Source organism: Callospermophilus lateralis (genome assembly GCF_048772815.1).
Source record: "Callospermophilus lateralis isolate mCalLat2 chromosome 10 unlocalized genomic scaffold, mCalLat2.hap1 SUPER_10_unloc_2, whole genome shotgun sequence".
Classification (NCBI taxonomy): domain Eukaryota; kingdom Metazoa; phylum Chordata; class Mammalia; order Rodentia; family Sciuridae; genus Callospermophilus; species Callospermophilus lateralis.
The window spans coordinates 474,101-488,116 of record NW_027510152.1 but is presented as its reverse complement, the minus strand read 5'-3'; the positions used below and the strand labels follow the sequence as shown (position 1 = coordinate 488,116).

The window sequence follows — 14,016 nt, the reverse complement described above, 5'->3', positions numbered from 1 at the left end:
ATTAATTTGCATAAATTTTATTTTCCCAAGTTCTTATAATTTATATTCATGGATATTTTGTCACCATAAATGGGAAACAACCACCATTTTTTCTCTTTAAATATTCTTGCAACCTCACTGTCATGCACCTAAGTCGTTGACTACAGGATCAGGACTGACTCTATTCGCTTTTAATTTGTGAAATTAGTTAAGGACCAGAAATGCTTCGTGAGAAAAATCCTAGCAGATGTTTTGCAGTAATGCAGAATTACCCTGTGTAAGCTGGGGTTTTGATATAGAACCCAACTTCCTTCTAAGGTCTTTGAAACTTGGAAAAAATACACAGAGTAGAGAGTCACTTATATCCATTGTATTTCTATTTGAGTTATGATATGGTCAAAATATACATAAATGACAATGGCACTTTGCATTTAAACTGCCTAAAAGTAGGAGGTTGTCTTAAAAGCAGAGCACACCCTCCAAAATCAGCACATCAGGGGCCCTAGAGCACAGTGAAAACACATTGCTTCCTGAGACCCTGGGACCCAGAAGACAAGGAGACCATATCTTTTTTAAAAAAAAAAAATTAAATTTATTTTAACTAGTTACACATGACAGTAGGATGTATTTATGCACTTTGATATACATAGATGGGATACATTTTTTCTCATTTCTTTCTGAGTATACATGTTGCAGAATCCTATTGGCCATGCAATCACATATATACATACAGTAATAATGTTGGTTTCATTCTACTATCTTTCTACCCCCACATCCCATCCGTATCTTAAAAGTGTAAACAAAAACAAATAAACAACTTTTTTCCTCCAAATGCTATGTATGAAGACTGAATCATTTTTCAAGAATAGAGTTGAAAATGACATTTTCTAGATATGGAAACCTGGATGTATTCATCCACAGGGCATACACAAATAGGATATGTCCAGGATTTGGATAAACAAAAAAAAGAAGTTGTCCAGGATTCAGAAAAATGAGAAATGATGGGAACCTGGACTTGTAGATTGAAAGGAAGAATCAAATGCATGATAAATGCCCAGGAGAACCCAAGATGTTATGTTTGATCTGGGTGGGAAAGAATGGCAGCAGATATGTGTCCATCCATCCCTTCTGCTCAGATCCCATTCTTCATTGGACTTTGCTTGCAAAACACAAGTACAATGGTGATATATTTATAAGAATTTCTTGAGGGCAGCAACAGGCATCCAACCAGGCACAGGGCACCTTCCACAGTCATGGTGACCTTTCTTTTCACATCATCACTCTCCTGACTGCTGTGACAGGACCTCACCTTATGGTGGCTCTGATTGGCATTTCCTTGAGAATTGATGGATGTTGAGCATCTTTTCTTTGCTCCTTGGCCGCATATGTGTTTTTGCTTGGGTGAGATATCTATTCATATCTTGTGCTGTTTTTAATAAGGTTATTATTTTTTTTACTAAGTTCTGAGGTTTTAATAAATGTTGATTATTTTTGTGTGAACCCAGGGCCTTGTGCTTGCAAGGCTAACACTCTAATAGCTGAGCTCCATCCCTAGCCCCAAATGTTGAAAATCAACCTCTTTCCTGATATATGATCTGAAAATGTAGTCTTCATCCTGTATGTTGTCTGTTGACAGCTGATTGTTCACCTTTCTGTACAGAAGATTTTTGGTTTCATGTCATCATGTTGCTGACTTTGTTGCCTGTACTTTTGGTGTGATATCCCAGAAAATCATTTCCTATTCCAATGTCATGAAGATTTCCAACTGTTTTTTTTTGGGGGGGAGGGGGGCAGGTTCACAGATTCAGGTCTCACATCTACATCTTCAATCCATCTCGAGTTGATCCTTGTGTATGCCGTAGGACAAGGGTCCATCGTTTTTCTTTTGCATACAAATATCTATTCAAAAGACTATTCATACTACATTGGCTATATATGGTACTGCTTTGAAAGATGTCTTCATGACATTGTATGAGGACGTTTATCAAGGCACCCCATTCTGTTCCACTAGTTATAGGTTTACTATTATGCCACTATACCATAATATTTTTTCTTTCTTCCTTTTTTATTTCTTTTGTATGTAGGTGTGGTTTTCAAGTGTTGGTGATGAACCCCAGGACCTGTGCATGCACGCTAGGCAAATGGTATATCTCCAAGATCCATTCTCAGCCCTAACACACTGTTTTAATTACTATAGCTTCATAATATATTTAAAAATTGGGTGGGATTCCATTAGCTTTGTTGTTTATCAAGGTTGATCTACCTATTCAGAGTCTTGTAGGGTTGCATGAGGATTTTAGCTACCTCGTTTCCTAGTTCTGTAAAATATCCCCCTGAGATTTGCATGAGTGATTGCATCTGATCTGTACATAACTCTGATAGTAAGGACATTTTGATATTGATTCCTCACATCATGAATACAATGCATGTTTCCTCCTATTAATTGATTGCTTTAATTTATTGCATCATTATAGTTTTCTGGGTACAAGTGTTTTCTTTCCCTGGCCAAGTTCATGCCTCAGTATTTTGCTCTTTATAATGGTTTATTGTGAGGATTGTTCTCTGAGTTTTCTTTTCACATATTTTGTGGCAATTGTAAAGAAACAAAAGAGAATTCTTGGGATGTTGCCTTTGTGTTTCGCTGAATACCTTTCACAATCCTGAAAGGAATTCTGTGGAATCTTTAGTGTTTATACATATGTGAACACATCACTCATGAGACAGTGTCTTTCCTTCCTTGGAATTTGTATGCTATTGGGTGTCCCTATAATTGATCTGCATGTACTGAGCCACCTGTGTCCCATGGATAAACCCAGTCCTTCACCTTGGATGATGCTTGTAACGTGTTGAATTTGGAGGAGATCAGGATGGTTTGGTGCTAATTGTTCAATGTGTAGCCCTCCATCATGAAGTCCCATGTCTCTGGGCTCCTTTTTGGAGGGGTGGGGTGTCTTGGGTTACTGGTTCACTCTTCTCCATCAATACTTGTTTAGTTCCAGTTTGCAACCTCAGTGTCCCGAGGTTGTGTGTGTCTAGGGTTCTCTTTTTCAATCTGGTTGTGAATGGAAACGTGTTGATTCACGTCTCTGCGACATCCTCCTGATGCACCCACAAGTTCTAGAAGATGGTACTTTGATCCTCTTTTTTCTCAAGGAAATGTCTGATTCCACTTGTGAGTTGTCCATGTGTGACTGGTTAAAAGGTGTTGTTTAATTTCCACATAGTTGGGATTGACAGTTTTCAGTCTTTAATTTTATCTTCACTCTATGATGCTTGTTGATATACTTGATAGGATATCAGTGACCTTAAGACCGAGGAGGCTTGTTTGTGACCTGGTGTGTGTCCTCTTGTGAGCGCTGCTCTGAGCACATCAGAGTAGTGTATTCTGCCCGTGGTGGGATGTTTTGCATGTCTCTTGGATCCTTTTGACCTGGTTTACAGCTACACCTTGATGTGCAGTCTTAAGATTGTTTTGCTGTTATTGTGATCTCAGCCACCCAATATCAATTGATTGAGGAGTTTCATTGATTCAGACTTAACACCTATTCATAATAACTTAAACAGCCACTTTGTTCTATCCTGTAATCCTTTGGTCCCCTTTTCTCCTCTTTTCTATGTTCCTTTTCCAATTTTAAAAATTTTTAGTCTCATATTCTTTCCTTCCTTTTCTACTTACATTTTTTATAAAGACATTTGATTTAAGAGTATTTTATATTTGGCTAATTTTTCTAATTAAATAGAATATGTGACATGTGCATAATTTTTGCAACACTGCTATATTGATTGGTAAACTTCCCCGTGTGACTTATTGTCTAAACCTGGTGTTCTTACAGCATGTACCTTTCACCCAGGAAAGAAGTTACTGTGATGATTAACGTCTTTGGAAGGCTGAGCGGCCCAGAGTGGTGCCTAACAACATCCGCATGGAGAACACCTCTCCTGGGAGAGGCTGAGAACAGAAGTGAGCTTTTCAAAACCAATCTTCAAATCACTGGGACAAATCAGCTCTGATGTTTCAAAGCTCACCAAATGACCCTGTGGCACGTTTAGAGTCTTATCTCTTACTTTATAGTTTCAGAAAGAATATTTTCCACAACTGAGTTGATAACTAAAAACACTTTTAGGAGGATAAAATATATATAACATAAACATTCTGACCATTTTTCAACATACAGTCAAGTGGCCTTGAATCTATTCACATTATTGCACAACGTTCACCACCACCCACGATAGCACTCACTTCCTAACTGAATAGAGGTTCTCCACGTACCAAGGGACAGTGCCCTGCTACCCCCTCTCTTGGTCTCTGGGACACCCTTGTGTTCCTGCTCTGTCACTCTGCCCACTCCAACTCCCACCTTCTTTAAGTTCTTTTGCAACTAAACCAGCTTCACTGAGTAAATTGAGGACTCAGCTATCAGCTAGGTGGCCCCGTGATCCAGAATATTCTTCCATTTTAAGAGTTGATGATATTCCAGAGTCTGAAGAGGCTATCGTGTATTGTTTACATATTCTTATGATTGTAGGTGTTGAGTTGTTTCTATGTTGGAATATTTAAAGCATGGTTTTAAGAGCAATGATGTGGAGAAGACTGTTTGACTCCCTCCATGTAGAACGTGTGTGTGTGTGTGTGTGTGTGTGTGTCTTGTGTGTGTGCTGGATCATGTGATATTTCATGGTAGAATATGTTTATAAATGTAGTTTGGAAAAATACAGATAATAGAGACAATGCAATATTCAAGAAGCATTGGAACTCTTGTGTATCTAAAAAGAGTTTGGAATAACCCAGGTTATGACAAGTGACATCCAACTCACAAGTCCCTATTAAGGATCCAGTGAGAAACATGACATCTCCGTAATATCTCGGAGAGGCACATGGTTTAGCTTTCTTTGATGTACTTGCCATCCACCTATGTCCAAGTGGATGGTTTAACAGAGGAAGCGAGACTTTGAATTGCATTTAAACCAAAGACTCCATATACTCTGTCATGATAAATCACTCCAAATTCATCACAGTTTCTCACCTTAACAGAACTTATCCACCACTGGCTACTGAAATGTTTACTATCTTCTCCCACATATATCTGAAAATACTAATTATATGTTTTTCAGTACAAATAAACACCAAAGGGCTGAAGGAGGCATAGCTATGGGTCACGAGGATCTGGATACAGTAAAATATTGGATCATCCTTCAGTGTGATTCTTGCATAGGAGACAATGCTCTCCAAGATGGACATGACCACAAAGCAACTCATGAGCAGCAGGATTGTCTGGGTGGCCCTCAGTTCTGGGGATGACACTGGAGGCAGGCTGGTGCTGTGGAGATGCCGGGACTGCCTCTTGTGCCTGCAAAGGAGAGCCACCATGTATACATTGGAGATGGTCATTATTCCTATAAAGGAGATTTCCCTGAAGGTCAGCAGGGTGGACAAGCTGTGCCGGAGGAAGAAGGTCATGGGAATGAAGGAGCAAGATTCTGTGATGTACATAAAGTTGTTTGAGGTCTAATTGGGGGTAGCAGCAATGGAGATGAAGAGGTGGCTACTGAAGGATGAGTAGATGACCCACAGGAAGAGAAGGAAACACAGGTTGTGACATGAGGATTTATGTTTGAACTTTGCCAAGCAGGAGCTCTTGGGGCTGAGGATGATGGCTTGGAGGACACTCAGCAGGCAGGTGGCACAGATGGACAAGCCCCTCATCAGCCTGTACAGGTAGATGAGTAATTTAGACGTCAGGTCATCCCATCTGCCACTCTGAGGTGTAAAAATGTCCGCAGCTATGAAACCATTGATGAGCAGAATTACCAGGTGGATTAGGACCAGGAGACCAATGGGCAGGAGAGTGTCCTTGGGTCTGTGTCCAGTAATGTACAAGGAGATGTGGATGAGAAGAAGAAGGGCGTTGGCCATGACCCCAATGACCATCACTGTGTACACGGTGTTTCTTATGTGAATATTACTGTACAGTCTGTTGGCTTTGTTCATCTTATGGGGGAAAGAAAAATACTGTGACCACAGTAACACACAAAAATGTCTTTTTTTGCAAATCTGACCTCCTTCATCAATCTCAAATGAACACCACTACCATGAGGGAAAACAGAAGATTCATCCAACTGTATTTTTATTCCACATGAAAACTCAGTTCTGGTGCTGGGCACAGTGGTGTCTGCCTGAAATCCCAGTGACCCAAGACACTGAGGCAGGAGGATCACAAGGGTGAAACCAGTCTGGGCGTCTTAATGAGACACTTTTTCAAAATACAGAGTCAAAAAGACCAGGTGTAACTTGTTGCTGGTGCACTTACCACCAAGCAGCCCTCAGCACAAAATTTAAAATTAATTAAATAAATAAAACTAGGTTCTATTCACACCCTGGAGAATGCATCTCCATGCACTGCCTTCTCTCAACACCTTCCAATCTCACTTGGACTTCCACAGCGACATACATATTGATACTTCAATTTTCTTGTACATTAAGAATTGTCAGCTAGGGACTGTGGTGCACTTATGTAATCCCAGTGGCTCAGGAGGCTGAGATGGGACAATAGCAAGTTCAATGCTGATGTCAGCAAGTTAGCAAGGACCTAAACAACTTCCTGAGACTCAGTCTCAAAGTGAAAAATAAGAAGACCTGGTGATTTTTTTAAAAATCACATCTCAAAAGAAGTGCCATCTATCTTAGAATATGTTTCCTTCATAATACCTCATGTCTGAGGTTGTCTGGGGCAAGACAGAAGCTTACTTGATTTTCCTTTTCCTGATCTTGTCTGTCAGGTACATAATAGTAGGTCTACAAGTTGGACCAAATTTTAGGGGGGCTGTTTGCAAGAAACTGGAAGCGAGACCCTCCCAAACATGAGTATCCACAGACTAGATCTACACGAAGTTACTTCATGTCAGCACCATGTTAGCTCTGGCTTATTTCCCACCAGACCAAATATTTGCAATATGTAAACAAGAAAATGTTGGTGTGAACTCTGATGTCGGACTGGTTGAAGTTGCGTGTCAGAGCTGCCATTTACAATAGCTTCTTTTTAAGCACCCTGGGATGCTGAGGTCTGGTCATCTCAGCTCTCCACATAAAAAAATCCTGTTATGTGGATCCTGCAGAGACTATGTGGAAAAAAGTAACACTACCAACCTTGGAAGTGTTTGTGGCACATAATGAACTCTAGAAATGTTGGTTTCTAATTTTATTATCATAAAGTTCTTCATGCACCAGACTTGGGAGAATCAATGCAGTTCTTTTAATAACAGATCAGCTGTGTCCCTGTCTGAAAAGAAAGAGTAGAAAGGAATTATCGCAGGACTTGGGGGTGCAAGCCTGTAATCTCAGCAGATCAGGAGCCTGAAGCAGGAGAATGTGAGATCAAAGCCAGCCTCAGCAACTTACACAGGCTCTGAGCAACTCAGCAAGACCCTGTGTCTAAATAAAATATAAAAATAGCGTGGAGATGTGGCTCAGTGGTTAATTGCTCCTGTGTTCAAATTCCAGTTCAAAAAAAAAAAAAAAAAATAGAAAAAGCAACATAATAGAACATTTGCACAATCCTGTTCTGAGGACTCGAAACTTTATCTGTCCTTGGAATCCTCTGAGGTGGCTACACATGTCACATTTTTGTTCCTTCTCTAGCCAGAATAACTAGCCTATGTTAGAACATTCTAGAACTATTACCAAGAGCATACTTACTTTTTTTCCTTTTCAAGACTTTACAATCCGAGTAGTAAACAGAACTACATTTACAACAGACTTGGTGCTGTTTTAAAACAGAGTTGGTGTTTCAAGGTTTTAATTAAAGGACATGTGTCCAGCCCATTCCTGAAAGATGAGCTCCAAGATGTTACTCTATTACAAGTTCAAGGTAACATTTTTCTGGAATCAAATGCCCAAGACTGAAATTTATGCTGGATAATTTGTTGAATGATCTGCTGGAGCAACATTTCTTGGAGAGTGTGTGCAATGCTTTTTAGGTTTCGTACATGAGTAAGAACATGCAGTGTTTTTCTAAAAGAGAAATTCTCTACACCATTAGGGAAAAAGTCCTTCTTTTCCCAAATGTGGTGATCAGGAAAAAAAAAATTATTCTTTCACTAATTTAAAATATTCAGGTTTGCTACCATGACAAGCCCATAAATGACACTAGGAAGATCTTCCACAAGGCACACATGATCACAGGAACAGATGTTATTCCCTTACATCTTTATACATAAAATTACATACATCAGTTCTTATAACAACTGTTTCATGTAGGTAACATATATTCTGATGAAGCTTTAAAGAATAACTTAAACATCTATGTTTAAGTATAATCGTGTATGTACAACACTTTAAAATAAAAATTTTAAATTTTGGTTCTAAAATTGTGTTCTCTTATACCATTTATGTAAAATGGAGACTTTTCTTTTATTGTGTTTAATTCATGTTAAAACATGTGCAAGGGAAGCACACAGCACTGTAAAACTTTCAGTAGTCATGTTTAAATCACTTCAGATCAGAGCATTCAAGGACATAATTTTCAGTCTTACTTCAAAATATATAGTTGTGCAAACATGAAAGTTTTAGAAAAAGTAGTAATTAGAAAAAGTCAGCAGTTTTCAAAAATATTCAGAAATTAAGACCTCAGTTCATATTTGCTTTAAAATGACCAGAAAGTCTTATTTTTCTGAAGACAAAACTGCACAGTAGCAGCATGTAAAATGAGTCTCCTTTCTTCAGAGCATAAAGGAACATTAGCAAACACAACAACAAAAAATAGTGTAGAGCCAGGAGCAATTATGTATTTCTGAATCTATCCAGCTGTGACCAAAGAGTTTATTTTTCCTACCAGGAATTAAACCCAGGAGTCCTCAACCAATGATACACAACCTGAGCACCCCCCCATTTTTACTTTGAGACAGGGTCTCACTAAGTTGCCCAGGGCCTTGCTAATTTCCTGAGGTTGGCTTTGAATTCACAACCCTCCTGCCTCAGCCTCCGAGACCCTGGGATTACCGTTCCTATCCTCCATCTAAATTTCAGATCACATCATAATGTATCAGCAAATCATATATTCAAGGGCTAGGGCTGTAGCTCAGAGGCAAAGCACTTGCCTCAAATGTGTAAGGCACTGGGTTCAATCCTCAGCACCACATAAAAATGAACAAATAAAATAAAAGCATTTTGTTCATCTACAACTACAAAAATTAAAAAAAAATCATACATTCAATGCAGAATACTGATTTACTTATATATCATACAATATGTAAGTGATTTTTAAAAGTATGTAGACATCTGTGTTAATAGCTCATTGACATTAGAATGAGTTCATTTATATAAATGAGCTAAAAGAAATTATCCAGCATGTCCTCTCCCAGTCATCGCACCTGCCACTGACACCTGATTAGCACAGAAGATCCCAGAGGCTCAGGACCAGGATGAAACTTTCTGCTTCCCTGCCGGGTAATCAAGGGGCCTCCTAACCTGTGGCTCTTAGCAATGTGATGGTATTCGGTTAACACACTGTTCAAAGCAAACTACATTAGAAAGACTGCACCTTTCATAGAGAGGGACATAAGTCACAGGGGAAGTAACATGGCCTAGGTGCAGTGGTGCACATCTGTAATCCCAGCAGTTTGGGAGGCTGAGACAGAAGGATCACAAGTTTGAGGCCAGCCTCAGCAACTTAAAGAGACCCTAAGCACATTAGGGAGACCCTGACTCTAAATAAAATGTGAAAAGTTCTGAGGTTGTGGTTCAAGGGGCAAGCACTCCTGGGTTGCATCGCTGGTACCAAAATAATAATAATACAATCAGCAGCAAAGGAGCACACTTTGATTCACAGTTGCTACATAGTTCAACTTTACCATGATTCCCATCGCTAAAGTAAGATGGACAAGTGAAATCTGGGAGGGGGACTCATCTTGCTTTAAGTGGGTTAGGATCTCAGGAAAAATTGGGCAGAAAGTTTTTCTCTTTGGCAGAGATCTATCTGGGGAAACTCTAAAAAGCATTAGGGAGAAACAGCTTGCACATCAGGGAGGGCACAGCCACCCACAGCCAGGTGCCCTGCTGGGTGCAGAGCCACTGTGACATATATAAGCTACAGGATCAAGGAGGAGAAAATCCTGGAGAACATTTGGGTGAATGAATGGAAGCTATTTCCAGAAACTAAGGCTAAAAATAATCCATTGTTTCTGTAATTTGGAAGGATTTAAGTAGAGCTCAGGGTTCACACAGATAGACCCCCAAAATATTTTAAAGTCTGTATTCAGAATTATTAAAATAAAAATTAGTCTTCTACCAACAATAGGGAACAGCAAATTCGATTCTTCACAGACCCTAAGCTGTCATCACTGGGAAGCCCAAACATACCTTCAGGAGGATTCGTTTCCCTGATGACGAGAGTCAACTCCAGTTTACTTTAGGAAGAAGAAAAGAAGATAGACTCACTTTTTTTTCTGGAAGTGTATTTGCATGAAATAGGACCTGAAAATACACACCAGGACAGAATGAGTTTAGGATGTGGGGAAAAGACACTCATACATTACTGGTGGGATTGCAAATTGGTGCAGCCAATCTGGAAAGCAGTATGGAGATTCCTTGAAAATTTGGGAATGGAACCACCATTTGACCCAGCAATCCCCCTCCTTGGACTATACCCAAAGGACTTAAAAACAGCACACTACAGGGACACAACCACATCAATGTTTATAGCAGCACATTTCACAATAGCTAAACTGTGGAGCCAACCTAGATGCCCTTCAGTGGATGAATGGATAAAAAAAAGTGGCATATATTCAAAGGCCTTTCAGACACTTTCATTATTAGGGAAAGGGCAACACTAATTTTTAAGTGAATAATGAAAGAAAGAAGATTAATGGACACAAATATTCTTCTTACCTAGCTATGGACAATTCTGTTACATTGTTGTTGGGGTAAGGAGAAGAACACCACAATCAGATTCACCTGTCTTTTCCTGGGAAGGTGACACAGGACCACTGTCCTCTCACTTGAAATTTTCTCATGAGCAGAGCACCCACTATGAAGTGGCACTATTCACTTTTAAATTGTGAATTAAATGTAGGACAACAAAGATTGCATGAGAAAGTTAAATAGATGCCTGTGGCCATGTGAGGTTACACTCATTACCTTCTGGGCTATATAAAATTATGGTTTTTAATTCCTCAGAGTCTAGTAGTCACAGATCAGTAATATTCTATTTGTTCAGGAAGGTGAGAGAAGGAAACCTGAGTATATTTAGTACAAAGCAGACAGGTGACTTATTACATCCCTGATTATTGGTTTAGGAGTAAATAGCATATTAAACAGGGAAACACATATGTAACATGAGCACTGCTATAGTTGCTAGAAGAAAATTAAATAGAAACCTGACACAATTGGCACTTCCTATTGAAAACAGCACCTAACTATCTGTGTCACAAAGGATGATGCAACCTAGGAAGGTCTCCTTGTTCACATTTCACAGAGCACCTTAGTCTTCTTAAATATAGGGGTGAGAGCTGGATGTCGCAAGCTACCAAAAACCTCACTCCTAGACCCAGTTTGCCCCAGGCAACCTCCTCCTACAAGCCCCAGGTACTCACTCACTATCTCTGTGGAACAGAGAGGCACTTACCTGGAAAGATGCGGGGCACTTGGTGCACCTGAGCATAACCTGCATGGTTCTAAGGAAAGGGTGCTCTGAGCTCATCTCTCTGCAGCCTGCAATTTTAGTGTCTCTACTAAGGTGACAAGATCCCACTGGGGAGCACAGAACTATGGAGTCCCCAGTGGAACATTTTGCTTGTCCCCTTGATTTGATTATATTCTGGATAACAACCATCTGAGGAGAGGTGCTCAAAATTTCCTATGAGTTCCCTTGACAATAAATAAATAAATAAATAAATAAATAAATAAATAAATAAATAAATAAAAATCAGAGCCTGTCCGCGCAGGCGCCGAGCACGCCGCCGCCGTCCCTTCCGCCTTGGCTTGTTGGCCCGCCTGCCTCTGGGAGCCTCCGCGACCGCGGTGCTAGCCCATCGTCCCCTAAGGGATGGAGCCTCAGGTGAAGCGCAGAGCGGACAGGAGGCGCAGGAAGCCCGAGGACGCGGAGGAGGGCCAGCACCCGGCTGATGACCGCAGACCCGCGAGTTTCACCACTCCTGAAGGCCCCAAGCTCCGTTCTCGGTGTTCAGACTGGGCCAATGCCGTTGAGGAAGATGAAATGAGGACCAGAGTTAACAAAGAAATTTCAAGATATAAAAGAAAACTCCTCATAAATGACTTTGGAAGAGAGCGGAAATCATCATCAGGAAGTTCTGATTCAAAAGAGTCAGCGTCTACAGTGCCAGCTGACGTGGAGACAGATGAAAATGTCCTGATGCGAAGACAAAAGCAGATCAACTATGGAAAGAACACTATTGCCTACTATCGCTATATTAAAGAGGTCCCCAGACACCTTCGACAACCTGGCATTCACCCCAAGACCCCCAATAAATTTAAGAAGTATAGTCGACGTTCATGGGACCAGCAGATCAAGCTCTGGAAGGTGGCTCTACACTTCTGGGATCCTCCAGCTGAAGAAGGCTGTGATTTGCAAGAAATACACCCTGTGGACCTTGGGGAAATGGAAACTGAATCCACAGAAAGCAGCTCTGAGTCCCAGACGAGCTCACAGGATAACTTTGATGCGTATTCTGGCACACCCACCAAGGTCAGACACGTGGACTGCCAAGTGGAAGACGAATTTGATTTGGAAGCTTGCTTAACTGAGCCCTTGAAAGACTTCTCTGCTATGAGTTGACTGCCACCTGGTGGCCACTGGGAGAAGCAGGTGCCATTTCTGGCCAACCAGAGGTTCGCCAAACATGTAGGCCTGTGATGTGCACTGGTAGCTGGGTGGTGTCTGTCAGTAGTTCATGGTCTTAGGATGAGTTGTTGTTCTTGCCTTACTTTCTTAGAAACATTAATTTTGTGTATAGTGAGTGTTTTGCATGTTTTAACTTGTAAATGGTGCTGAATCCAAGGAATATTGATTGCGAAGCAGTCTTGAGCAAACTTGGGTGCATGGTGTTTCCACTCTCAAGTTGGAAAGCCCAGTGCAAGTGAACTAGTTTCCCACAGCCTCCTTAGACTTTTAGTTGCCGCTTGTCAGTGGGCTGGTTGTAAACTTTACCATGTGTTCAAAGGACCAATATAGGGTGGTTTTCTTTGCAGGTACTTGACAAAGTATATTCAGTGTGAGACATACGATGATTTTGTGAAAATGTGTTTTCTGGCCTTTTATCAATAAGTCCAATAGTTTTTTTCCCTCCCATACAGAGCTCTGAACAAAGATGTTAAATTAATGGGTTTTATGTAAGTTAAAGTCTTTGATTGGGTACTTGTAAATAGCACTAGGTAGGTCTTAACTGATGAGACAGTTAAGGCAACAGAGCGACTTAGAGTGTTTTTTACAATAAGTTAATTGACAGTGTAAAATTATTGTAAATGATAATGTGTACAGATATTCAATTGTAAACTTGTTAAACTGTTGTGTTTTCATTGCTTTTGTATGGAATGATGTTGCAAAAATAAAAAGGAAAAAACTGAAAAAAAAAAAAAAAGCGTCCCAATCTTGTAGACAACTCCAAGTTCTCTTACTTGGATTCAAAGATCAAATTAACCCATATCCTTTCCACATGTTGTGATGCCTAGATTCTGGGGGTGAGAGGTCCCTAGATCCTCCTGAGGTTCTGTAGATCCTCTCCCTGTGATGTCTGATGGACGTCCTCTTCCCCATTCCATTTTCACGTGGACCACCTGGTTTCCTGACATTGCTGCTCACGTACTCCATGATTTCCATACAGAAAATTCCAGGATTCATAGTGCATCACATGAAAGTGCTCTTGAAACAAAACAGAATAACCAGAGGCAGATCTGGAGACTTGGGTTTAGGGGGTAGCAGGCAGGTGGCACCTACCTGCTGGTAAAGCAGAGTCTGTGCTGGACTCCACTCTGTTGGGAACCTGAGTGCTCATCCTCCTCATCATCAATGGAGACAGGAAAAAGGC

General features: G+C 40.5%; 1 pseudogene; it reads left to right on the top strand.

Moving 5' to 3' along the window:
• The first annotated feature begins 11,485 nt into the window (after positions 1 to 11,485).
• Positions 11,486 to 13,023, top strand: LOC143387361 (histone RNA hairpin-binding protein pseudogene; annotated as a pseudogene).
• Positions 13,024 to 14,016: the final 993 nt, after the last annotated feature.